At 50.3% G+C, this 25,555-nt stretch overlaps 2 long non-coding RNA genes across 2 annotated transcripts; one reads left to right on the forward strand and one right to left on the reverse strand.

Annotated features, from left to right (window-relative positions):
• Positions 1-10,630: 10,630 nt before the first annotated feature.
• Positions 10,631-24,840, reverse strand: LOC123332702. Its single transcript, XR_006549675.2, has 2 exons — positions 22,959-24,840; positions 10,631-11,770 (listed from the first exon to the last, which is right to left on the reverse strand). It is a non-coding gene; the product is annotated as an uncharacterized LOC123332702 (long non-coding RNA).
• LOC112583784 lies at positions 13,644-15,111 on the forward strand. Its single transcript, XR_003108018.3, has 2 exons — positions 13,644-13,707; positions 13,948-15,111. It is a non-coding gene; the product is annotated as an uncharacterized LOC112583784 (long non-coding RNA).
• Positions 24,841-25,555: the final 715 nt, after the last annotated feature.

The following is a 25,555-nucleotide window of genomic DNA, read 5'->3' on the forward strand; positions in this document are numbered from 1 at the left end:
AGTCGGCTCTTCACATCAGGTGACCAAAGTATTGGATCTTCAGCTTTAGCAATCATCTGCTGATTAAAAATAAATTTTAAAAATTATAATATATTATATATAAATATATTATATATATATATATATACATATATAGCTTCTGGTGCATCTGAGCCACTATACGGTTGAGGGTTTATCTTTTACAGCAGCAAGAATCACCCTAACCCACAGGGACGGCAGAGAGTTAAAATGAGCCACCCAGCTCTGACTCTGACTGAACCACCGGATGGATATTTCCCAGACCCCTTGCTTGCTTATTTTTTTGCAGTTGGAGGGATGATGGCAGCATACATTGAAGGCTGGCCAACAAGGGGGCATAGGTGGCTATCTTGAATGGCAGCCCCCTAGGGCTGCAGGAGGAAAATCAGAGTCGACAAGATGCTGTAGGGTCACCAAGTCACAGTGATCCACCCCTGTGCTGCATGGACTATGATCTGCTGGGCCTGTGAGGCACTGGATGTTGACAAGGGCTCTGAGCAGCAGGGCAGCAGTGGCAGGAAAGGGGGCTCGGGGGGAGGACCACGCAGCCAGCCACACGGTGGGCATGTTGCACGCACCTGGAGCTCTCTTCCTGAAAAGGATCCCGTCCATTAAATGCAATAAATCTCCTTTTAAGTAACACATGGTTGAGCTTGTGACTTTGGCTTTCAGGGCCCTGAAATTGGTTAAAAGAGCAATTCACGTGAACCACAAGGGAAGGAATGACTCGGGTACCTGGGCTGGAACCAACTCTCTCTGCAGCTGGGCAGCTCTTTAAAGAGGAGGCCTGAGTCGCTTACTAAAGACTTCTCAAAAAGTCAGAATCTGTGTGCTTGCCTCAGACCCCAGCCTCACGGTCAGTTCTTGACTTTATACTGACTAATGGGAGCCCATGGGAGCAAGCCTACTGATGGCAAGGATGGGAAACTGAGCCCCACACAACAAAGTCCAGGGGCTGTTGATTCAAGAAGACCTCAGGATGGCTCTGATTCCAGTGGTCACATGTCTGATGGCCCCCAGATGGGTCCGATGTGGGTACTGTTAGATAGATGGGCAGGTCTGACTGAACATTCAGTGTAGAGGAGAATTCACCCTGTTGTGATCACAGCTATCCCAGTGGCAGGGTTAGTTGGTCTGGACAGTGGTGGTGAGCTCCCTGTCATTAGAGCCATACAAGCAAAATCAGAAGGGCTGCTTCTCAGAGACTGACACAGGCTTCTCTTTCTTTGGAAGGGCAGAGGCACGTGTTCCCAGGAGCTTTCAGTTCCCAAATGCTACACTTCTGAGTCTTTCCCCAAATACATCAGCATCTATTGTACTGTGTTTCCCCCATCCAGGTTCCACTGGCTTTTCTTGGGATAATAAATCTCCCAAGCATACTTTGCAGGGACCACCTCTCCTAATCTATACGCTCTGGGGATAAGGAGAGTCAACTCCAGCCCTAGGGGTAAAGCATGGTATCCATGTTCTCTAAGTTTCAGTTCAGTTCAATTCAGTCACTCAGTCATGTCTGACTCTGCGACCCCATGGACTGCAGCATGCCAGGCTTCCCTGTCCATCACCAGCTCCTGGAACTTACCCAAACTCATGTCCATTGAATTAGTGAGGCCATCCAACCATCTCATCCTCTGTCGTCCCCTTCTCCTCCTGCCCTCAATCTTTCCCAGCATCAGGGTCTTTTCAAATAAGTCAGCTCTTCGCATCAGACAGCCAAAGTATCGGAGTTTCAGCCCTTCCAAAGAACACCCAGGACTGATCTCCTTTAGGATGGACTGGTTGGATCCCCTTGCAGTCCAAGGGACTCTCAAGAGTCTTTTCCAACACCACAGTTCAAAAGCATCAATTCTTTGGTGCTCAGCTTTCTTCACAGTCCAACTCTCACATCCATACATGACCACTGGAAAAACCATAGCCTTGACTAGACGGACCTTTGTTGGCAAAGTAATGTCTCTGCTTTTGAATATGCTATCTAGGTTGGTCATAACTTTCCTTCCAAGGAGTAAGCGGCTTTTAATTTCATGGCTGCAGTCACCATCTGCAGTGATTTTGGAGCCCCAAAAAATAAAGTCTGACACTGTTTCCACTGTTTCCCCATCTATTTCCCATGAAGTGATGGGACCAGATGCCATGATCTTCGTTTTCTGAATGTTGAGCTTGAAGCCAATTTTTTCACTCTCCTCTTTCACTTTCATCAAGAGGCTTTTTAGTTCCTCTTCACTTTCTGCCATAAGGGTGGTGTCATCTGCATATCTGAGGTTATTGATATTTCTCCTGGCAATCTTGATTCCAGCTTGTGCTTCTTCAAGCCCAGCGTTTTTCATGATGTACTCTGCATATAAGTTAAATAAGCAGGGTGACAATATACAGCCTTGATGTACTCCTTTTCCTATTTGGAACCAGTCTGTTGTTCCATGTCCAGTTCTAACTGTTGCTTCCTGACCTGCATATAGGTTTCTCAAGAGGCAGGTCAGGTGGTCTGGTATTCCCCTCTCTTGAAGAATTTTCCACAGTTTATTGTGATCCACACAGTCAAAGGCTTTGGCATAGTCAATAAAGCAGAAATAGATGTTTTTCTGGAACTCCCTTGCTTTTTCCATTATCCAGCGGATGTTGGCAATTTGATCTCTGGTTCCTCTGCTTTTTCTAAAACCAGCTTGAACATCTGGAAGTTCATGGTTCACGTACTGTTGAAGCCTGGCTTGGAGAATTTTGAGCATTACTTTACTAGCGTGTGAGATGAGTGCAACTGTGCAGTAGTTTGAACATTCCTTAGCATTGCCTTTCTTTGGGATTGGAATGAAAACTGACCTTTTCCAGTCCTGTGGCCACTGCTGAGTTTTCCAAATTTGCTGGCATATTGAGTGCAGCACTTTCATAGCATCATCTTCCAGGATTTGAAATAGCTCAACTGGAATTCCATCACCTCCACTAGCTTTGTTCGTAGTGATGCTTTCTAAGGACAACTTGATTTCACATTCTAGGATGTCTGGCTAAAGGTGAGTGATCACACCATCATGATTATCTGGGTCCTGAAGATTTTTTTTGTACAGTTCTTCTGTGTATTCTTGCCACCTCTTCTTAATATCTTCTGCTTCTGTTAGGTCCATACCATTTCTGTCCTTTATCGAGCCCATCTTTGCATGAAATGTTCCCTTGGTATCTCTAATTTTCTTGAAGAGATCTCTAGTCTTTCCCATTCTGTTGTTTTCCTCTATTTCTTTGCATTGATCACTGAGAAAGGCTTTCTTATCTCTCCTTGCTATTCTTTGGAACTCTGCATTCGGATGCTTATATCTTTCCTTTTCTCCTTTGCTTTTCGTGTCTCTTCTTTTCACAGCTATTTGTAAGGCCTCACCACACAGCCATTTTGCTTTTTTGCATTTCTTTTCCATGGGGATGGTCTTGACCCCTGTCTCCTGTACAATGTCACGAACCTCAGTCCATAGTTCATCAGGCACTCTATCTATCAGATCTAGTCCCTCAAATCTATTTCTCACTTCCACGGCATAATCATAAGGAATTTGGTTTAGGTCATACCTGAATGGTCTAGTGGTTTTCCCTACTTTCTTCAATTTAAGTCTGAATTTGGCAATAAGGAGTTCATGATCTGAGCCACAGTCAGCTCCTGGTCTTGTTTTTGCTAACTGTATAGAGCTTCTCCATCTTTGGGTGCAGAGAATATAAGCAATCTGATTTCAGTATTGACCATCTGGTGATGTTCATGTGTAGAGTCTTCTCCTGTGTTGTTGGAAGAGGGTGTTTGCTATGACCAGTGCGTTCTCTTGGCAAAACTCTATTAGCCTTTGCCCTGCTTCATTCTGTATTCCAAGGCCAAATTTGCCTGTTACCCCAGGTGTTTCTTGACTTCCTACTTTTGCATTCCAGTCCCCTATAATGAAAAGGACATCTTTTTTGGGTGTTAGTTCTAGAAGGTCTTGTAGGTCTTCATAGAACCATTCAACTTCAGCTTCTTCAGCGTTACTGGTTGGGGCATAGACGTGGATTACCGAGATACTGAATGGTTTGCCTTGGAAACGAACAGAGATCATTCTATCATTTTGAGATTGCATCCAAGTACTGCATTTCGGGCTCTTTTGCTGACCATGATGGCTAGTCCATTTCTTCTAAGGGATTTCTGGCCACAGTAGTAGATATAATGGTCACCCTGCTATTTACCTGGGCCCAAACTATGGTGGAGGTAATGAAGATAATGGTGACCTCCTTCAAAAGGTCCCATGCATGCACCGCCACACTCAGTGCCCCCAACCTTGCAGCAGGCCACCAGGGACCCACGCCTCTGCCCGAGACTCCCGGACACCCACGGGCAAGTCCAGGGTAGTCTCCTGGGTGGGCCACTGCTCCTTTCTTCTGGGTCCTGGCGCACAAGTTTCTATTGTGCCCTCCGAGAGTCTATTTCCCAGTCCTGTGTAAGTTCTGGCGGCTCTGTGGTGGGGTTAATGGCGACCTCCTCCAAGAGGGCTTATGCCATACCCAAGTCTGCTGCACCCAGAGCCCCTGTCCCCGCTGCAGGCCACCACCAACCTGTACCTCCACAGGAGACTAAGTTTCATGTAGGATCACTTTGACTGTTTGGGATGATTTTCTTGGGCTGGAATTTTAGGGAGAATTCTGCACACAGGTGCTCCCATGGTTTGCTCTCCCATGGGTGACCCAGCCTTGGGGGTCCCAGACAGAAGGCTAACAGGTCTCCTCTCCTCTCTCTACAGTCTTTCTGAAGTCTGCATTGATTTCTTTTTCTCATTTTCTCACTCAGGACCTATAACTTCTTTCCTGTCTAAGTTTAAGGTCAGGCCATATGACAGTGATTAGTTCAGGAGTGAGTGAGCAACAAAGTCCAATCAGAGTGGATTCTAGGGTTTATGTAAGAGCTACCAGGGAGAAACTTTCTCTCTCCTGCAGGCGTGGAAACAGGCAGGCTGAAACTAGTCTTCTAACGTCTTCCTGACAGTGTGTGGGGCCTCAAGATACAGCCACCAGCAGAACTGGGCTGAGAGCCAGTGAAAAATCAGGCTCTGATCATATTACCTCAGTGCCTGGATCCAGCTATTCCTGAAGCCAGAACTTCTTAGTTTATTGAAACAATATGTTCTATTTTTGATGATATTGTTTAGGGTGTGATTTTCCCCCCCTTCACTTCAACAGAGAGAGAGAATCCTGGTGAATGTGATGGGTTTTAATGGAGGGGTCTCAGGAAAGAAGTTATAGGTCCTGAGTGAGAAAATGAGAAAACGAAATCAATGCAGGCTTCAGAAAGGCTGTAGAGAGAGGAGAGGAGACCTGCTAGCCTTCTGTCTGGGACCCCCAAGGCTGGGTCACCCATGGGAAAGCAAACCCATGGGAGCACCTGTGTGTCTGTGTGCAGAATTCTCCCTAAAATTCCAGCCCAAGAAAATCATCCCAAACAGTCAAAGTGATCCTACATGAAGCTGCTCTTTGAAGCACTGTGCGTAACAGTGAAAGATTGGAAACAGTTTAAACACCCAGCAATCAGAAGTTGGTCCAGTGAGCTTGCTACCTTCAAAATGACATTTATGAAGTGTATGTAATACCATGGAAAATTCTTATAATAGTGTGAATGAAATAAGGGCATGAAATGGTCTAGTCAATATGAACTCAACTATGTGAAAAGGAAAAAAAAAAAAAAAAAAAGGATCACATACAGGTAAAACAATGGAAGTGAATGTACCCAAAAATTAATGCTTGGGTAGTGGAATGCTTCTTCTTCCTACTTTGCTCTATTGTTTAGACTCTCTTGGTCTTTTTTATAATGGAAGAGACTTGTGTGTGATGTCATTTGTTGATATATGTAGGGAGAGGGAAGCACAGAGGCAGCTAGTTTCTGAAATAAGAGAGACGGACGACATCACTCGTCATTTACCCTGTTACATGCAGGAGACCCTGGTGAAGTGGTCAGATCTGGTCCCCAGGGTGTCACTGAGCAGCTAGATGACCTGTGGGTCTCTTTATCATCCTAGACCCCAGCATCCTCCTCTATCAAAGAAAAGGCATCAGAATTGATGTTCCGGAAACAGCATAAAACAGGAGTGCCTAGGTTCTCCACCCACACGCTTAGCCATACACTGAAAGAGCTCCCCTTTGAACCTCAGCTCTATGGATGGAGATGATCCACCCACACCCCCTCCCCAGGAGCTATGAGTCACTGGCATACCGAAGGTTGTCTTGTTAGAAAGCCCTCTCCCACTGCCTCGGCCCCATCTGCTGTCACCTCTGCCCACTCAAATTAAACCCTCTGTAAATAGCAAGACAGCATTCTCTCTGATGGCTTTTTGGGCTGTGCCCTTTCTGGTTTTCTTGTTGCAAAGCCTGATTACCTGCTCTCCAGAAACAGGACTGGGCTCGCTCCATCAGACACAGGTCCCGGAGGGGGGAGGGGACGGTCTTGGGAATTCGCAGCCATAGATTCCAAGCATGAGACTCTTGGGGTGCCCCAGGGGAGCACTTGATAATACATGTCCCACAGGACTGTCTTCTCCAAGTGAATAGAATTATCCCCGTTTTGTTCAAGACCCAAGTCCTGGAGCTGGGAAGAGGTCCCACCCACTGGCTGATCAGAAGCTAAAACTCCAGAATAGGGGCTGGGGGGCTGCAGGACCCACCTCTCGGAGGGGCTCAGGAGTGCAAGGACAGAGGAGGTGGAGACTGGAAAGGTTCTTAAGGATCATTTGGTCCACTTGATTCTGGGACAATGGAAAAAGACAAAGCCTGAAAGAGCTGAAACCCGCCCCAGATCACAAGGCTTGTCCACAGCAGTTGTTTAGTCACCCAGTCACGGCCGACTCTTTTGTGACCGCATGGGCTGTAGCCCTGCCAGGCTCCTCTGTCCATGAGATTTCCAAGGCAAGAATACTGGAACGGGTTGCCATTTGCTTTCTCCAGGGGACTTTCCCGACCCAGGGATCGAACCCGTGTCTGCCTGCCTTGACAGGCAGATTCTTTACCACTGAGCCACCTGGGAGGCAGCAGCAAAGCTGAAGTTAAATCCTGACCCTCAGCTTTTGCCCTTGCCTCATCATCACCTCCACCTGGGGACGGGCAACAAGGGAGGGCCTGCAAGGGCAGAGGGGGACCAGACGATGCACCCTGGGCTGGGGGGGCTTCCATCTGTCCTCATTCCTGTGGGGTGCCCTTAGCATGTTCTTGCCAACTCTCACCCAGGCCTGGCCTTCCCAGAGATGCTCAGAGGGGATGGTTGGATGGCATCACTGACACGATGGACGTGAGTTTGAGCAAGCTCCAGGAGTTGGTGATGGACAGCGAAGCCTGCCGTGGTGCAGTCCATGGGGTCATAAAGAGTCGGACACGACTGAGCCACTGAATTGAACTGATGCTGGAATACCTTGTGTGCACGGGCCTGTCCCCCCTGCGCCTGGCCTGTGCTCAACCTAGCTAAGCCAGGTTCTTTAGGGACATGATTGGAACATGCCCCCACCCTCTCTTTTCTAATCTCTCTCCTTTCTACTTGGCAAAGCCCTACTCATTCTTCAAGAGAAGTGACAGCCTCACATCCTCTGTGAAGAGAAGCCTTCTTTGCTTCCCAAAGACAGGTCTGATTACTCTCTCCTCTGCACCCAAACGGTTTGATTACCACCTCTATTAGAGCTCCCCTGGTGGCTCAGATGGCAAGGAATCTGCCCGCACAGCGGGAGATCCAGGTTCAATCCCTGGGTCGGGAAGATCCCCTGGAGAAGGGAATGGAAACCCACACCAGTATTCTTGCCTGGAGAATCCCACAGACAGAGGAGCCCGACAGACTGCAGCCCATGGGGTCGATAAGAGTCAGACACGTCTGAGTGACTAACATTTTTTTTTCCTTTTATAACACCTGATGTGTTGTCTTGGAGCAATACTTTTCAGCCTCAAAACACTTCTTGACATTTGGGCCAGATAATTCTTTGCCATAGAAGGATGTCCTGTACATGATAGAATCTTTTGCAGCATCTCTGACCCCTACCCACTAGACACCAGTAGCAACCTACTCACTCCCCACCCACTTATGACAACTGAAAAATTATTTCCAGACACTGCTATAACTACCTCCAGCTGACAACCACAGTCTGACAGTTGTTGGGTTTGTGTCTTTTCTTCCATGCTGAATTCTAGGAAATGATTCTATTCTCTTCTGCATTGGTCAGTGCCCAGAACATGTGTGCCTGTGTGTATTACTCAGTTGCGTCCAACTCTTTGTGACCCCCATGGACCCTAGCCCATCAGGCTCCTCTGTCCATGGGATTCTCCAGGCAAGAATACAGGAATGGGTAGCTCTCCCTTCTCCAGAGGATCTTCTGACCCAGTGATAGAACCCGGGTCTCCTGCATGGCAGGCAGATTCTTTACCATCTGAGCCACCAGGGAAGCCCAGAGCATAGCAGTCACTTAGAGATTGTCTACTGACTGAACAGGCTTCACAGGTGGCGCTAGTGGTAAAGAACCCGCCTGACAATTAAAGAGACATAAGAGACTTGGGTTCAATTCCTGGGTCGGGAAGATCCCCTGGAGAAGGGCATGGCATCCCACTCCAGTATTCTTGCCCTGGAGAGTCCTATGGACAGAGCAGCATGGTGGGCTATGGGCCATAGCGTCTCAAAGAGTCGGATACGACTGTAGCGACTTAGCGCATAGGCACGCACTTAATGAACAAGTGAAGTGACTCAGAAGACCCCAGGAAATGTGGTCTGGCTCTCAAGAGCCACTGGATGCAATCCCAACTATAACCACTAGAGGGCGGGAAAGGCCTGCCGAAAGCGCAGAGCTGGCGCTGGGAAAGACCGGGAACCCAGCGCCTGGAACCGATCCGCCTCACTCTGAAGGCTGCGGTAACATGCGCTGGTTCCTTCTCTGCTCTCTGCCCTGTAGATAGCCCTGCTCCCAGGGCTCCGTCCTCAGACCTCTGCTCTTTCCTATCTATTCTCCTCCTCCCTGGGCCTTCTCATCCAGTGTCACCATTTAAAGCAGCTGATAACTCTCAAATTTACATCTCTAGTCCCGACATCTCCTTAAATTCAGGCTGCATTCCAGTTTCCTCCTTGAACCTGTAGTTAGAGATCAAACCTATAGTCAGAAACCAAACATTCCCCCGCCCTCCACACACACACACTAACCCCCACTCTTCCTGCATCTCGATCAATGGTCACTACATCCTTCTCATTGCTCTGGCCAAAACCCTTGGAGTCACTTTTTCTTCCCCATTTGACACTCAGCCTGACAGCAAATACTGTTGCTTCTACCTTCAAAATACCACCCGTCACCGTCCGAGCCCTCCTGGCCATCTCAGACGTAACACCTGCCACGGCCACCACCTTCATCTGTCACCTGGCCCTCCTGGTGGGTCCCTGACCCACCTGGGCCCTACAGGCTCTTCTCCATGGCAGCCAGGGCAGCCCATCCAAACCCTGAGGAGTCAGGTCTTGTCCATCCATGTCCTGCATCTCCACTGCCCCCTCCCCGGCCACCCCGGTCTCCTGGCTTTGTTCCTGGCGTCTGGTTGCCTGGCACCCTCTCCACATCTCCCGCCCACGTGGCTCCCTCAGGTCACACCTCCCATAGAGCCCGGGGAAACCTTGTAGTTTGGAGCAGAGAAAGGTTTATTGCAAGGCCATGCAAGGAGATGGGTGGGTTTGTGCCCTAAAAAGCCCCGAGCTCCCCCAAGGGTTTAGGCAAAGCGCTTTTAAAAGCCAAGTGAGACTGGGGGTCACGAGGTCTGTGATCAGCTTGAGCACAGTTCTCTGACTGGCAGACAGTGGGGTAGCAGGGCGTGTCCCAGGGGTTAGCATTATCAGTCCTTTGCTCCAAGAGGCCTGGGGCTACATGCTCTCTCAACTGCAAGTGGTTGACATCTTCCTTTTGTTGGAGGGGCTTCCCTTGTGGCTCAGCTGGTAAAGAATCTGTCTGCAATGTGGGAGACTTGGGTTCGATCCCTGGGTTGAAGAGCCCTTGGAGAAGGGAAAGTCTACACATTCCAGTGTTCTGGCCTAGAGAATTCCATGGACTGTGTAGTCCATGGGATCACAAAGAGTCAGATGTGACTGAGCAACTTTCACTTTTGTTGGAGTGGGGGAGGTTTTTTTACATCTGCAAAACAACTCAGGAAATGTGCATTGGTTACTACCATCTAGATACTTCCCGGAGGAGCTAAAGCAGAGGACGGGGAGAAGGCCCGTCCCCAGAAGGCCCCACGGGGTCCTGCTCCGTTTCGTGGCCGCACCCTCACACACTGTACATTTCATTTAGTCTCTTGTTATTTGCCTTGTTGTTGTTGTTCCCCGATTGTGTTCCCCCTGGAGTCATAGTCAGTGTCCACATGGTGTCCCCAGGATGGGTGTATGACTAGGGCTCCTGTGCAATGACGAGTGGGTGGGGCGTGAGTGGGTGAATCTCCCATAAAAGAGCCTCAGCTTGATCTCGGGCGGCCTCAGGCTGCAGCAGCTTGAAGCAGGGCTTCGGTTCCCCAGCCAGTGATCAAGGCTGGGTCACGGCGGTGAGAGCACCAAATCCTAGCCACGAGGCCAGGGGTCAGTGACAAGGGCCCGGCTTTTCAGCTTTGCAGAAAAGAATTCCACAAAGATGCAAAGTACTGAAGCAAATAAAGTATTTATTAGGAGAAAAAAAGGGTACAGTATGTGTGGATAGACAGATGGGCAGGCTCAGAGAGAGAGAGTCAGAGTCACACCCGCATGGCAGTTTGAATTACGTTTATGGGGCATTTCATCTGGTTTTCCTTTGGCTCATCATTTGATTTGCCTGGTTCCCAGTCCATATTTGATGCATCTGAGGATCCTCCCATGTCTGCGCACGCATCTCTTAGCCAAGATGGATCCTACCACAAAGGCCTATGGGTAGATCATCCCTTGACATCACTACCCTTTGATCTCCAAGGAGCTTTTCTGTGCCTGTGTGGTCGGGCAGGTCTCCTCACATCGAGAATGAGAGAGATGTGGCCTGGGCAGGGCCCAGCTTCCTGCCTTAACTGTCCTGCTATTCTGGTCTTGGAGTTTCAGTTCACAGAGAATGAATCTCCAATTGTTTTACCCTGGCAGTGGGGTGGAGGGGGCATCTATCTACCTCCTGCCTCAAGCCGACCAAGGAGATATCCATTCTCAGCTCAGGGGGCTTCCTGAGAGGACGATCGTCCACTGAAAAGGGGCCTTGTTCATAACAGAGCGTAGAATTTTCCAGAAGTTTTGGCAAAGCAGAGGTCGAGAGACTATTATTTTGGACGCCTCTGGGTGTTAAGAGAACAACTCTGGAGTCTGAGGAGCAAGACTCAATCCCCAGCTTTGCCTCTGACCTCCTGCAGATTGCAGGCTAGTGCGTGAACATCTCCATGCCCCAGTCTCACAACTGGGAACAGTCATGATAGCAGCCTGGCAGGGCTGTCGTGAGGATTAAAGGAGTCAATGCATGTAAAGCGCACAGAACAGTGATTGACACACAGGAAGTAACTCCTGGGTGGCTTAGTGGTAAAGAATCCACCTGCCAAAGGCGGGTTCGATCCCTGGGTCGGGAAGATGCCCTGGAGAAGGAAATAACCCACCGCAGTCTTCTTGCCTGGGAAAGCCCGTGGACAGCGGAGCCTGGCGAGCGGCAGTCCATGGGGCCGCAAAGAGCTGGACTTGACTCAGTGATTAAACAGTAACGACAACAAAGCACTGTGTAAGAGGCCTCCGTTGCTGGTGTTCTGCGCGTCACACATCTGTCTGAGGCTTATAGCGGCCCTGCAGGGTAAGGGAAACAAACCATCAGCCCATTCTGCAGATCAGAATCTTGAGCCTTGGAGGCCATCAGTTGCTTACTCAAGACTTCAAAGCCAGTATCCCAACACATTTCTGACTCCATCGCTCTCAGGAGAGGGTGGCTGGCCAAACACTGTGCCCTCAATTCAGCCCTGAGCCCTTCCTTCCGCTTGGCCTGCCTCCCTCCCTGGTTTCTGCTGCCACTGCTGTGGGGCATCCCAGCATTTTACAGTCTCTGCTTTGTAGCTCTGGCCCAAGGGAAACACTAACTCTTTTGGGCTCCATTAGCAGCTCCAAGTCAGGCTGGCATCTTAAAGAGCACTTTGCTAAACATCAGAGCAGTTGGGGTCGTCAGGTGGGGGTTCCTGTTCCCAGGCTGATTTCCTACCTGCTCCATCCCTGGGGGAGGAGACCACCAGACCACGGGTGCCAGCACAGCGAACAGAGGACCCACCTGCCAGCTGAACCTACTTCCTAGCCCTCCCTGAGGATTCGGATTCAGTGGGACCAAGATGGGCCTGGAATCTGCATTTTAATAAGCTTTTGAGGGAAGGCTGGCATGCTGCAATCCATGGGGTCTCAAAGAGTCGGACACGACTGAGCAACAAAGGGGGATTTTTGCCTGAGGGTACTTTGAAAACCACTAGCACTGATCTGAAGACGTGGACGCTGGAGTCTGACCGCCTGGGTTCAGAGGCCAGCTGTGACCCTGGACAGGTTTCTCAGCCTCTCTTTCCCTCGATTTCCTTGTCTGTGAAATGTGGGCCATAGAAGTTTCTAGCCAGCAGGGTCCCATGAGATAATGCATGTGAAGTGTTGATACAATGGCACTCGGTGTACAAGTTATAATTGCTACTGTCCGAATTGTTGCCCCAGGTTTCTTTAACAAAGGGAACATTCCAGATTCTCAGATTCCCTTGGACCCAAAACTCAATGCAGTGGGATTCACAAGTCCTTGGGGCCAGGCAGACTCGGGGACCCAGCACAGTAAGGGCACAGCCTCTCCCTCTAGAGGGAGAGGTGACACGGGTTATCACCCTGGTGGTGTCTCCCTGAACCACGTGGATGCCCCTTCCCCTCCTCCTTCCCCAACCTCCACCCGCCTCTCCTCCGTCCCCAACCCCAACCAGAACTGCACACCCGGGAGGAAGGTGGCCGTCTTGGACACCCTGGCCCTGCATTGAGTTTCGAAGCCACACAGAGGTGCCCAAGGCCAGCAATAGACCCACAGCCCAGAGGGGAGGGGGCAGGTGGACGGTCCTGGGGTCTCCTCGGGGCCTCGGGAAGCCATCTGCCTATGGCCTGTGGCTGCAAGCTGACTGACCTCCACGTGTGCCTTGCAGTCCGACCTCCTTTCCCGGGAGATGAGCCCCTTTCAGGAAACCAGGTTCTTAGGCCTAAGATGCCGGGTCCACTTCAAGCCTGTGTGGCTCTGTGGTACAAAGCATCAGTGGAATTACACCCAGTATCTTGTAATAACCTCTAATGGAAAATAATCTGCAAAAATCCCGAATCACTAGGCCGTGCACCTGAACCTAACCCAATCAACTATAATTTTAAAAAATAAAGAAAACCCAGCAATGAATTGACTTTCCCACCAGCCAGGGAGAAGTACCCCCCCAGGACTTCCTGCTTTCTGACCTCAGCCCTCCTGACCCTCCCCTTCCCACCCGTCCTCCCCCACAGGAAGTGGATGTGAAATGAAAGTCGCTCAGTGTCTGACTCTTTATGACCCCATGGACTCTAGCCCGCCAGGCAGCTCAGCCCATGGGATTGTCCAGGCAAGAATACTGGAGTTGGGTGGCCATGCCCTCCTTCAGGGGATCTTCCCGACCCAGGGATCAGATCTGCATCTCCTGCATTGCCTGCAGATTCTTTACCATCTGAGCCACCAGGGAAGAGAAAGGGGAGGTAACCAGGTATTTGGGGAGCGAGGCGCTGGGGCGGGCTGGGCTTAGAAGATAAGACAGGAAGGAAGCACAGTCCTTGATCGTGGGCGGGGCAGGACCCCCACCCCTCCACACCCCCTGTCTGCACCCAGCCTCCAGAACGCCTCCATGCCCACTCACAGGGCTCCTCTCTCTCACACTTGCCCAGGCCCTCACTGTCTGTGCCCTTCCCCTGATGAGAGACCTTCCACAATAACCCTCTCCTCCCAGCAGGTCTGGTTCCTGCTTGTCTCCCAGGATTCTGCATGCGGTCTCAGCCTGCAAAGCCTGCCCTGACCTCCCCCTCCCCAGTCTGGCTGGCGTCTCCTGAGACTCCTCAGCTCCACGACACTCTCCCTGGGGATCGCAACCGCCCTTTGCAGGACCATGCCACTCAGTCTGACCTCCTGCAGGGATCCGAAAGGCTGTCCTTGGCCACCACTCTCCCCAGCACCTCCCACACGGCCCAGAACCGGAGCTGCCAGCGGAAGGCGATGGACGGAAGGAACTTCCAGGAGTCCCCACTGGAGGACAGGCCACCCAACCTCTCAGCGACCCCTGGGTTCCACCCCTTCCCTGTCCACACACACACCCCAGGCCAGAGTCCTTCTGTGGCACATATCAAGCCCCCAGGGCCAAAGCTGCCAGCACCCCCTCCCAAATGAGCAGGCTCACAGGCGTGTCCTGGTGGGGTCTGAGCGATCCCTAGCAGGTGGGGTCGCCCAGAGCAGCTGGGAACAGCTGGATGACAGGGGGCGGTCAGGAGCGCAACGTGCCCAGTCAAAATGGCCCGTCAGCGGAGCTGCAGTCAGCAGGGCCTGGAGACATCAAACCTGCCAGCTAAAACGCCCCATGAATATTTAACAGCCGTCAATATTTAATTAGTGCAGACAGATTAACTCGGAAATCACACACACTTGGGCTGGAGGGAGGGGGAGCGTTGGAAGCAGGGGGTGGGCTCGAGGGAGAGGCCGTGTTTATTGCATGGGGTCCGAAAGGCTGCCCACCTTCCCTCCCCGCCGCCCCCAGCCACCTCCCGCCCCGGCAGGAAGCAAGCGCCACTGAGAAAAATCCTAGGGAAAGGGACGCCGGGAGAAGCCCAGGGGAAAGGCAAGGCTTGGGTAAGGTGGGGTGAGGGCAGTGCTGGGCACCCCCGTGTCAGCAGCCGCCTGGACCCCAGCCCGACTTCCCAGGAGCAGGTGTCAGCGTGTAATTACCTCTGCGCCGCTGGCTTTCCTAGATTATGCTGTTGTTTATTGCATCCGCAACGCTACCCTGAGTCTTTTATCCCCTTTGAGTTTCTTTGAGTTTTATCATCTCTTGTGCCACTTTTTTATTTAATAGAGTTTCCCTGAACTTCATCATCTGGTAATAAATTGCTGTCGTTGATGTCTATTTTTTTTTTTTTTCGTATAAACATTTGGTCAGGGACTTGTAAAATGCCACAATCAAACCTGAACTCGAGCTGCCTGTCTATGCTAAGGGTAACAGCCCCAGCACAAAGAGGGCTTGTGTTCCACCAACGAACAAGCTTGCTTCGCTCCTTTCTGCCTTGAGCATCCTTCCCTTCTTTTTCCTCCCCCAAGACTTCACTCAGAGATCATTACTCCCCGCCCAAAGGAAGCGTTTCTTGACATCATATTTTGTGATGATCTTTTTACCTCCCCCATGCCGAGCTCCTCAAAAACAGTAACCCAAACTTATAAACACATCACATGGCTTAGTGATTTTTATTTTAATAAATTGAGGAGAAAAGAGATTTTTAAATAGGAACTAGAGTTGTCTAAGCACATGGTGTTGATACCTTGTCTATCAGTTAGTTATGAGGTGTAACAAACAACCACAAAAATCTCAGTGGTATATGATAATGAATATCTATTCTCAAAGATATTCAGGTCAGTGGAAGCTTAGCTGGACTAAGTGCAGCCAGGAAATTCTGCTTCAAACCATGGTGGACTTCCCTGGTGGCTCAGCTGCTAAAGAATCCGCCTGCAATGCAGGAGACCCTGGTTCAATTCCTGGGTCAGGAAGATCCCCTGGAGAAGGGATAGGCAACTGCCTCCAGTATTCTTGCCGGGAGAATTCCATGGACAGAGGAGCCCGGCACGGTACAGTCCAGGTGGTCGTAAAGAGTTGTGCAAAACTGAGTGAATTTCAGTTTCACTTTTGTGGTGGCCAGGATAGCTCTGCTTCTTCATGACAGGCTGGAGCTGGCTGGCGAGGCTCCACTTTAGCTGTGTCTCATCCACCCTCGGTGAGCAGGATGGGTGTGGCATGGTCATCTCATGGCAGAGATGTACAAGGGAAGATGCCCACCCACACAGCACATTCCAAGTCCCTGCTTTTTCCATGTTGCTAACATTTCACTGACCAGAGCAAGGCACATGGGCAAGCCCAATGTCCAGAGGAAGTCAACTCCACATGGGAGGAAACTGTGGCAAGGGTTAGATGAAGCAGGTAAGGACTTTGGGCCAGGGTTTGAATCGATCACAGGCGGGTTCTCACCACACCATGCACAAGACCCCTCAGCGACAGGCCCCCAGTGGGACAAGAGGGGTCATATGGGCTACTCCCTCTTGTCCTCATCCCTACCCTTTACCCCCTGCCCCCAGGGCATCAGGGTTAACAAAACAGCAACAGATGTTAGATTAAAGAAGCCACTGGCGTGAGCCACCAAAAGCAGAGAGAAGGGGACAGAGCCAAAGCTGAGAATCAAAGTCAAGGTCAGTCCTGTAGGACAAAGCAAAGAAGTCAATGGTGAGGGCAAATGATGGACTTGGGCCAAGAAGAGCAGAAAACCCTTGAGTCTTGGACTTCAAGTCAGCTCCAGCTCCTGGCTCCACCTCGAGCAACTCTTGCCTGCTCTCTGGCCTCGGTTCCCCAGGTGTGATTAGGCCTTTGGACGCTGGGATCCCATACACCGCTGAGGACACTGACATCCTGTGGCCTCAGGCCCATCATTCCCCAAACTCTGCCCCACTTCTTTCTCTTTAACACGTGAAGTCTGAGATCCTCCCTAAACATCTCAAAGTTACAACCAGACAGGGGTGTCTATGTTGTCAGAATCCCCAGGCTTCAGGACAAAGAACAGTCACTCGAAGTAGGTCACTGGCAGGTGGATACCTTTCTGTCTGATGTGTAGAATCCAATCTTGAAAGTTAGACTAAGCAGCTGGTAGAACAGAAAGGAACCCTCTTGGGAGTCAAAGAAATGTGGGTTTGAAGTCTACCACCAATGTGTGTAGCTGAGTAATCTTGGAGGGACACATAAGCTCTCTGAGCCTCAGTTTCCCCAGCCTGTGAAATGGGCTGCTCATAGAAGCACTCAGGGCCACTGAAGGAATTCCATGATAGGATGTGTGCAATGTACCCAGCACAGTGCCAAGCCCCATGGAGGAACTCGACATACGATGGTAATATAGTACTTCCTCCTCTTCTATCTCTAGCTCTTGAATCCTCACTGTCTCTCCTCTAAAAAAAAAAGTGTGTGTGTGTATATATATATATATATATATACGCATATATATATGAAAATTAACTATGTATATAATTAAAACAACTGCCAACAGTTTCATCCCTTCATCACCTAATTCCCTTCAGACCCCAAGTTCTGCATCCGGATGTGGCAATCTGAACTGGGCAGGCATCAGCCAATTTTTCTCAGTATTCTCTTTCCTACCTTTCATCAGCTCAATTGCCAGGGCTTCTGTCCCTTTCTAATTGCCCATCTCTTGGATTTCTTTTCTTCTTTTCCTTGTTAAAGACCAATTTTACAAAGCACTTTAGCAGCTCAGCCATTTTTATCATCATCATTAATTTTATTTCCCTTCTCATTTATTAATGGCCTGGGCGGCTCTCAAGGATTCCTTTTCCCCTGATATATTTGTAAAACGCCCTTCTTATTCCCTTTGGCGGCCCCAAGACTTTCCATGGGTTTATTTCCTCCCTTGGCTGCCCTTCTGTTTCCCTGAAGCCGTTATTGACTTCAGACCTCCCTGTCTGCACCCTTTCCCCGCCTGCCAACTGTGGGGTGTTCCTCTGTTCCCGCCCTCCCTCCTCAGACACCCTGGCCTCAGAGGCTTTCTCATCTTGAGGCTCCATCAGTAGAAAGGGTTTGTTAGGCTCCTACCCGTCCCTGTTCCACACCCACCAGGCCCCTTTCATCCATGCTGGTAATCAGCTGGAAGGGGCCAGAAAGGTCTAGATCCTGCCCTGGTCCCCACCACCAGCTCCCTACCTCTCCAAGATCCCTGACTAAGGCAGTTATGCCCAGGAAGCATCCATTCATTCATTTTTCAAAAGCAGGATTGAGGTATAATTTACATACCATGCAACTCACCCATTTTATGTTTAATCATTAAACTCAACGATTTTTCAGTACCTCTTCAAGATGCACAACCATTACCAACAATCCAGTTTGAAACATTCTCATCACCCCAGTAAGATCCTTCACAGCCATTTATAGTTAATTTCACTCCTCAACCCCACGCTCAGGAAAAGACAGGAAGAAGGAAGTAGGTTGTTCACTCTGCATTATCAATAGTAGTGGTTGTGACCATGCAAAACGCACTGATGTGGTGCCACCTCGCATTTTGTCTGGCACAGCAGTGATGTTAACCCACAGGCCCTAACCCCTGCTCCAGGGATGCACGCAGTGTCTACACCCAGCTTCTAACCTTGCAGCATCCACTGGGAATACACGGAGCTCCAGCCCTAACTGCTGCCTGCCTGCCCATGGTCAAGAACGCCTGGCACTTCTCATTCTCTGCTACTTTCTGTAATAGATCCTTATAGCCTCTAAAATGATTGATCTCTCTAACACACTCTCCCCCGTCTTGCCATTTGAATTTCTTGGCATTGACCTTCCCAGGCCAAGGAACTTAGCAGTCTCTTGCCTAAAATCGGAGCTTTTGCTCTATCTAAATTGTCACAGGATACCCTGGGGACTCATCGCCTTCCGCCCCTCCCCTTCATCCCCCTCCCAACCTCAGTCCAGCCTAGGGTGTCATAGATGGAGTCTTCTTAAAGGACTGAACACTCTTCAAAGCAAGTCATAGTAACCGATCTAGAAAAACAAAAGATACAATCTTATAAAAGAATATATCCTGTGCCCAAATTATGGCATATGTGGAATATAATACCTGTTACCCTGTAGACCAAAAAAAAGTTATTAAATTTAAGCCCAGGGTTGAAGTATTTGAATTTCAAAAGACTATCTGTACTAAGCAGAAAAAAATTGCCTCAAGATTGGGAAGAGAGTTGATACGAATGATAACTGACAGTGTACAATCCAGTGGTCCTCAGACTTCAGGATTTTGTAGTTCAGCAAAAATTTTCAAGAGAAAAATTGAAGGATTCAACATAAGGTTGTCAACTTTATCCTGCCAAGCACAGATGCTTAAGAAGTCAAGTCTGGTCTACCAACAACATTGTTTCATACATAAAAGGATGTTTTAGCACCAAGAAAATAGGAAAGAGAGAATACTGGGGTGGGGGGAGAGAATCCTGTTGAAAATGAATGCTTAGCTTTGTGAAAAACTCACTCCTGTCTTTCTCACTTTCCCACAAGTGGATGAGAGCTATGGTGAGGGGCACTGGAACAGCTAAGTTAAACACAGATTAATTATAAAGTGTGCAGAATCCCATAAGGGTTCAACCCTCACCCAGATGCTGCCTTTTACACAAGTTGTAGGGTCCCAGTGATGATGGATGAGGGGTGAGGGACAGGGGTCCTGCCTTCCCTGGGGTCCTCCTTCCTTTGAGAACTGCTTCTCTTTGTCCTTTTTTAAGCAGTTGACTTCCAATGCAGCAGCATCATTCCTGGTCTTCCCAAGCTTCTCAGTGTTATTTTCCTATCGCCAATTTTCCCCGGTAAGTGTTACTTGCTCAGTCGTGTCTGATTCTTTGCAATCCCATGGACTGTAGCCCACCAGGCTCTTCAGTCCATGGGATTCTCCAGGCAAGAATACTGGAGTGGGTAGCCATTCCCTTCTCCAGGGGATCTTCCCAACCCAGGGATTGAACCTGGGTCTCCTGTATTGCAGGTGGATTCTTTACAGTCTGAGCCACCAGGGAAGCCCCAGAAATTCCTGATAAAATTCGGCAACACTTTCCAAGCAACTGGTTGCTGGGTTTCCAAGAGCAGCCACTTCTCCGTAAACATCAGTCAAATTTGGGTTTAAGGGTAAGCTTGCTTCCTGCTGGGCTCCACAGCACCTCTTTGCCAAGCACACATAGAGCCAGACCCCCAACCTTCCATCACCATCTCCTTTCCTATTGGCCTGTTCTGCTTTCCACCATTATCTGGATTACTATTAATATGTATGGTCAGTGTACCTTCCATGGGGGTGGAACACAGTGGTAGTAAATGGTATGAGGAAGGAAGTTGCTTTAGAGTCTGCAGAAGTCTAGATGTCATAGAATTATGTGGTTTCTGAGTCAGAAGAGATGGAAGAATCTACAGCTACCACTGGGGCAGTGAATGCTTGTGAGCTAAGAGACGGAGGGAGGAGCCAGCGTGATAAAGAGGCTCTCAGATGCCTGTGGGTTCCAACCCGAGTTCCACCAGCCACGTAACAATGGGCAGGTCACTTAACTTCACTAAACCTCAATGTTTTCACTCCCAACAAAGAGAAGATGACCAGCCTCAAAGGACTGTGGTGAGGATTAGAGGAATAAGGTAAACAGAGGTGCTGGCCCAGAGCAGCGGCTCCTCCCTCTCTCTCTGTTTTCTTAACTCTAAGGGAGGGTGTCTGGCAGAGCAGACTTGGAGAAGAGAGATGTGAAAAAGGGCAAGAGCAGAATTTAGGTGAATGTGGGACAGATTCAATAATATCCCCCCAAAAAACCATCCCTGGGTCCGACTGGCTGATGTAACCAGGCTCTGTAGCACTGAAATGGTTTCACATCCCTGCCTCAGACACGAATGCAGTGAGATCCCCGAACCAAATGTGTGAACATGTGTCAGGCTGGAGGACGTACAGCAGCCCCAGCATCTTGTAAAGATGGAACTTTTACATCTTGGGTGCCGTGCTGGGCACCCTGTAAAGAGGAACTCCTGCACGGTAGAGAGCGTCAGCTCTGCATAGAGAGAGGAGCACAGGGGGTTGTGAACTGCTCCAAGCCTCCAGCGGGTACTTGAGAAACTCCTCATTCAAACTCCATGTACCCTTGTTCTGGGTACCCCGTGTTGCCCCCACCTGGGAGAGGGGAAACTACCGGAGAGATCCATGCAGGAGAGCCTTCTCCAAGGCTTCAGTCCAGGTGAGAAACTCCTGGACCATTTGATGTGTCCTCTCCAAGTTAAACACAGATGAGGGGCTGCGGGTGGCGGGGCGGGGGCATGATTTAGGGAGGGTGTTATTTAGATGCAGAATCAAATTTAGGAGGAGAGAACTTCCCTGGTGGTCCAATGGTTAAGAATCCACCTGCCAATGCAGGGGACAAGTGTTCGATCCCTGGTCTGGGAAGATGCTGCGACGGAAGATGCAGGCCACGGGGCAACTAAGCCCGTGTGCCACAGTGACTGAAGCCCACATGCCTAGAGCCTGCGAGCTGCAACTAATAAGTCCGTGTGCCTAGAGCCCGCGCTCCGAAACAAGAGAAGCCACCGCAGCAAGAAGCCCGAGCACTGCAACTAGAGAAAGCCCACATGCAGCGATGAAGACCCAGCACAGACAGAAGTAAAATACATAAAACTTAAAAAAAAAAAAACTTAGCATGATACTTAGCATATCAAAAAATAAATAAGAGGAGAGGGTGAGATGCAATGGAAATCAGGAAGGCTGGAAAGGGAAGTCAGAGGTTTTCTCACCACCTCCTCCCATCCCCACTCCCTCCTTCTCTAGCTTCCTCCTCTCCCCTCTCCCACAGGCGCAGCAAGGAACCCAGCCCGCTCCACCACAGCACCTGCCGCCCCCTACCCTGGCCCTGGTTCCCCCTACACGCCCCCCACTCCCACTTGACCCAAGAGAGCGTTCTGCCACCTTCCATGCCCTCATTCAATAATTGTGCATTTCCCTGAGACTCAAAGGCCAAGGAGAGAGACGATGACTTCTCCATCAATAAGCCCTCAAGCAAGCGTCTCAAAGGGATGCTTTTCTCAACAAACTTGCAAGCCTTGTTTTTTCCATGATCTCAAATGAGAGCGATGCCATTCATCCTCCACTGATAGAGCTCCACCAACCAGTCATATCATCGCTGAGGGCCAGCAACATGCTTGAGGCCAGCAGGACACTTTCACCCTCCAAATAATCCAGGGAGCCCTCCCCTCCACCCGCCCCCTGACTCATTATACAGAAGAAGAAACTGAAGCTCAGAGAGGCGATCGGCTTTGCCCAAGATCCGTAAACAAACAAATCATGGAGTCAAATATAGAAGACGTTTCAAAGTTCTCAGTGCTGTCCTGAAGTATGTATACGGCCTAGGGGTATAGCAGTTAGGTTCTTGAAAGATAAGCTCACAGAAGCAAAGGGAAGTTTTCTGGAAGTATATCTGAGGCTCAAAGGATCGGCGGGAAGGCTGGGGAGTCAGGTTTGGGTGTAGATGGGCCCCAGGACCACTTGAAGGGCCAGGCATGAAAGGAGGCCAGCTGTGCCCCTCCGCTGTGGCCCCTGCCCTGCGGGTTCATGAGCTTCCCCCTGTTTTCTGAGGTTTGGTTTTTCTACTCCAGAAGATGCTTTCAGAATTCAGGCCACACTTATTCATGTGCTGTCCTTTTGGGGACAGGCTCACAAGCCCCAGATTACCATCCCACCAGATTGCAGCTATTGGGGAAGTAATAAACCCCCAGCAAGTTCCACCAGGAGGAGACAATTGGCAGTGGTAGGGGACACAGATAGAACCTGCCAATCCTAAAGGAAATCAACCCTGAATATTCACTGGAAGGACTGATGCTGAAGCTGAAGCTCCAATACTTTGGCCACCTGATGCGAAGAGCCAACTCATTGGAAAAGACCCTGATGCTGGGAAAGATGGAGGGCAGGAGGAGAAGGGGGTGATAGAGGATGAGATGGTTGGATGGCATCACTGACTCAATGGACATGAGTCTGAGCAAGCTCTGGAAGATAGTGAAGGACAGGGAAGCCTGGCATGCTGCAGTCCGTGGAGGCCCAAGGAGTCTGACATGACTTAGTGACTGAACAAAAAACAAGAAGGGAACACAGATCACAGTGGGCTTCACCGAATAGGTGAAGCTCAGACGAGGCTTGAAGGGAGAGCAGTAGCAAAATAAAAATGGCTCACCGGGGCTGCATTCTGGGGACACAGGGCCGGACCAGCAGGTGCATTAACTTCTTTGCTCCTCCCAATAGCCCTGAAGTAGGGGCTAGTCTCACCCAGAGCACAGGTGGGGAAACTGAGGCTCCAGAAGCTTGAGTTTTCTTGCCCAAGGCCTCACAGTTATAAGTGGCAGTCAGAATTCAGTCCTGGGGCTTCCCTGGTGGTCCAGTGGTCAAGAAGCCACCGGCCAATGCAGGGGACACAGGTTCAGTACCTGGCCCGGGAAGATCCCATGTGCCGCGGGGCAGCTAAGCCTGTGGGCCACAATTATTGAGCCTGTGCTCTAGAGCCCGGGAGCCACAAGCACTGAAGCCACCACGATGTGAAGCCCACACACCGTGATGAAAAGCAGCCCCCATTCACCGTTAACGAGAGAAAGACCGTGCACAGCAATGAAGACCCAGCACAGCCATAAACAAAAAAAATTTTTAAAGAAGAATTCAGCCCCAGTCTCACTGACTCCAGAATCCAAGCTCTTAACCGCTCCGCTGGCAAATAATGCCTCCCTATTAGAGAGGCTTCCACATGTCAAAGTGCTTCCCAGGTCCATTATCTCAGCGCACGCTCACAGCAACCCTGCGAAGTAGATAGGGCAGGTGTGACTAGGCTCATTTCCCCATCAGGCAGATGGGGCCCAGAGATGCTAAGCGACCCACCCAAGGTCACACAGCTGATTAACATAAGGGTCAGGCCTGCTGCCCCGCTGCCAGCCCCCTCCTCACTGCAGCTTGTGCCCCGAGGGTCCTGAGTGCCTGGCCCGGGAGAGGGATCAGAGCCCAATCAGGAGAGAACAAGGCAGACATTTCACTGCCAGGCAGGCGCCTGACTCATCGCCCCATGTGCGTACCCGAGGGCCGTCCAATGTCCGGCACCCTGCTGTCTGGGGAGGTCTGGGCACAATTAAGCCCAAACGAGGAATCGGTGCCCAACAAATTAGCAACAGGTAAAAGCAATCAGGCCATCTGTTGCCTCCCACCCACGGCCACCGCCTAATGCCCTTTCTCGGTGGCGTCCGGGCTCCGTGCTTAAACACAAATTAACATACTGGCCTTTGCATATGTATTTATGGCTTCAGGTGGGGAGACAGCCACAGCAGCAGGAGGCGAGGAGGCAGGCGCTGGAGATGCTTTGTTCATGCCAACGTCCTTCGTTAGGAAGGGAAGTCCGCTGAAGGACATGGGATGGGCAAGCTGGAAGGTAGACCAAGGGCTTGACTAGCCTGTTATGGGGGTGGGGAAGCATGTAGAGGGACAGCTCTTGGTCCCTCATGGGAAGCATCTCCACACCCCACTCATTCTTTCCGAGGTCTTGCATCCTGTATCCCATCAGTCATATTTGACACGATGAGGAAAGAGGAGGCACACGGGGACTTCCCTGGTGGCCCAGTGGTTAAGAATCCACCTCCCAGTGCAGGGCACGTGGGTTTGATCCCTGGTCAGGGCACTAGGATCCCACTTGCTGCAGGACAACTAAGACTGCGTACCTCGACTACTGAGCCCATGTGCTGCAACAAAAACCCCGCGTGGAACAACTAAGACCCAACACAGCCAAATAAATAAATATTTTTTTAAAAAGAGGAGGCCACGTGACCATCCACATGGTCAGCAGGAGGCATGGACAGGTCAGGAAAGAGCTCCAAGCACCCAGGTGGCCGGCACGCCTATGAACCAGTCTTGAGCTGCCTCTATGAATGAATCTCGGTTTCCTCTTTGCCAGTTTCCAAGATGCGTGTGTGTGCCAGCCACACTGAACAGGCTCTACTTGAGAATGAATATTAATATGAGTAGAAGATGGTATTTTCTGGTCCTTCAGGCCCAGCCCTTTACTTGGTCTTGCCCTTGCAGCAACCTTATGGGGTAGATGTTCTTATACTCATTTTGCAAAAAAAAGAAATGGAGGGAGTGGCCAGGTTAAAGTCAATGATTTGTTAATAGGTACCCATGGACAAGGGCTTTCCAGGTAGTGCTAGGGGTAAAGAACCCACCTGCCAATGCAGGAGATGGCAAGAGATGTGGGTTCAGTCCCTGAGTTGGGAAGATCCCCTGGAGGAAGGCATGGAAACCCACTCCAGTATTCTTGCCTGGAGAATCCCATGGACAGAGGAGCCGGGTGGGCTATAGCCTGTGGGGTCGTAAAGAGTTGGACACAACTGCTGCGACTTAGCACACACACATGGTGAGTCTAGGCTGCAGCAGGCTCCAGGGGAGCCCTTGGAATGCAAAGATATGCAAACTGGGGGTGATGCTTGGCCTTGTGGCAGAGTCAGAATCGGCCGCAAGTGCTGCTGAGGAAATGACGGTAGCAGGTGGACAGGTCTCCCTGCAGCCCAAGTTGCAAAGAGGAACCATCCAGAAGTGAAGGAAGAGGGGACAGTATATGCAAGGGCCTGAGGAGGGCAAGAGGGCCCTGAGGGTGTCTGAGGCTGGTGTGGCTGGGACCTGTGCAAAGACAGATAGCTGATGGATAGCATGGACCAGGCAGGACCTCACTGGCTCTGTAGGAAGTTCTGGATTTTCTCTTAGGTGTGATGGGAGGCTGCTGTCAAACGTTATCAGGATCAA

Source organism: Bubalus bubalis, chromosome 3, assembly GCF_019923935.1.
Source record: "Bubalus bubalis isolate 160015118507 breed Murrah chromosome 3, NDDB_SH_1, whole genome shotgun sequence".
NCBI classification, from domain to species: domain Eukaryota; kingdom Metazoa; phylum Chordata; class Mammalia; order Artiodactyla; family Bovidae; genus Bubalus; species Bubalus bubalis.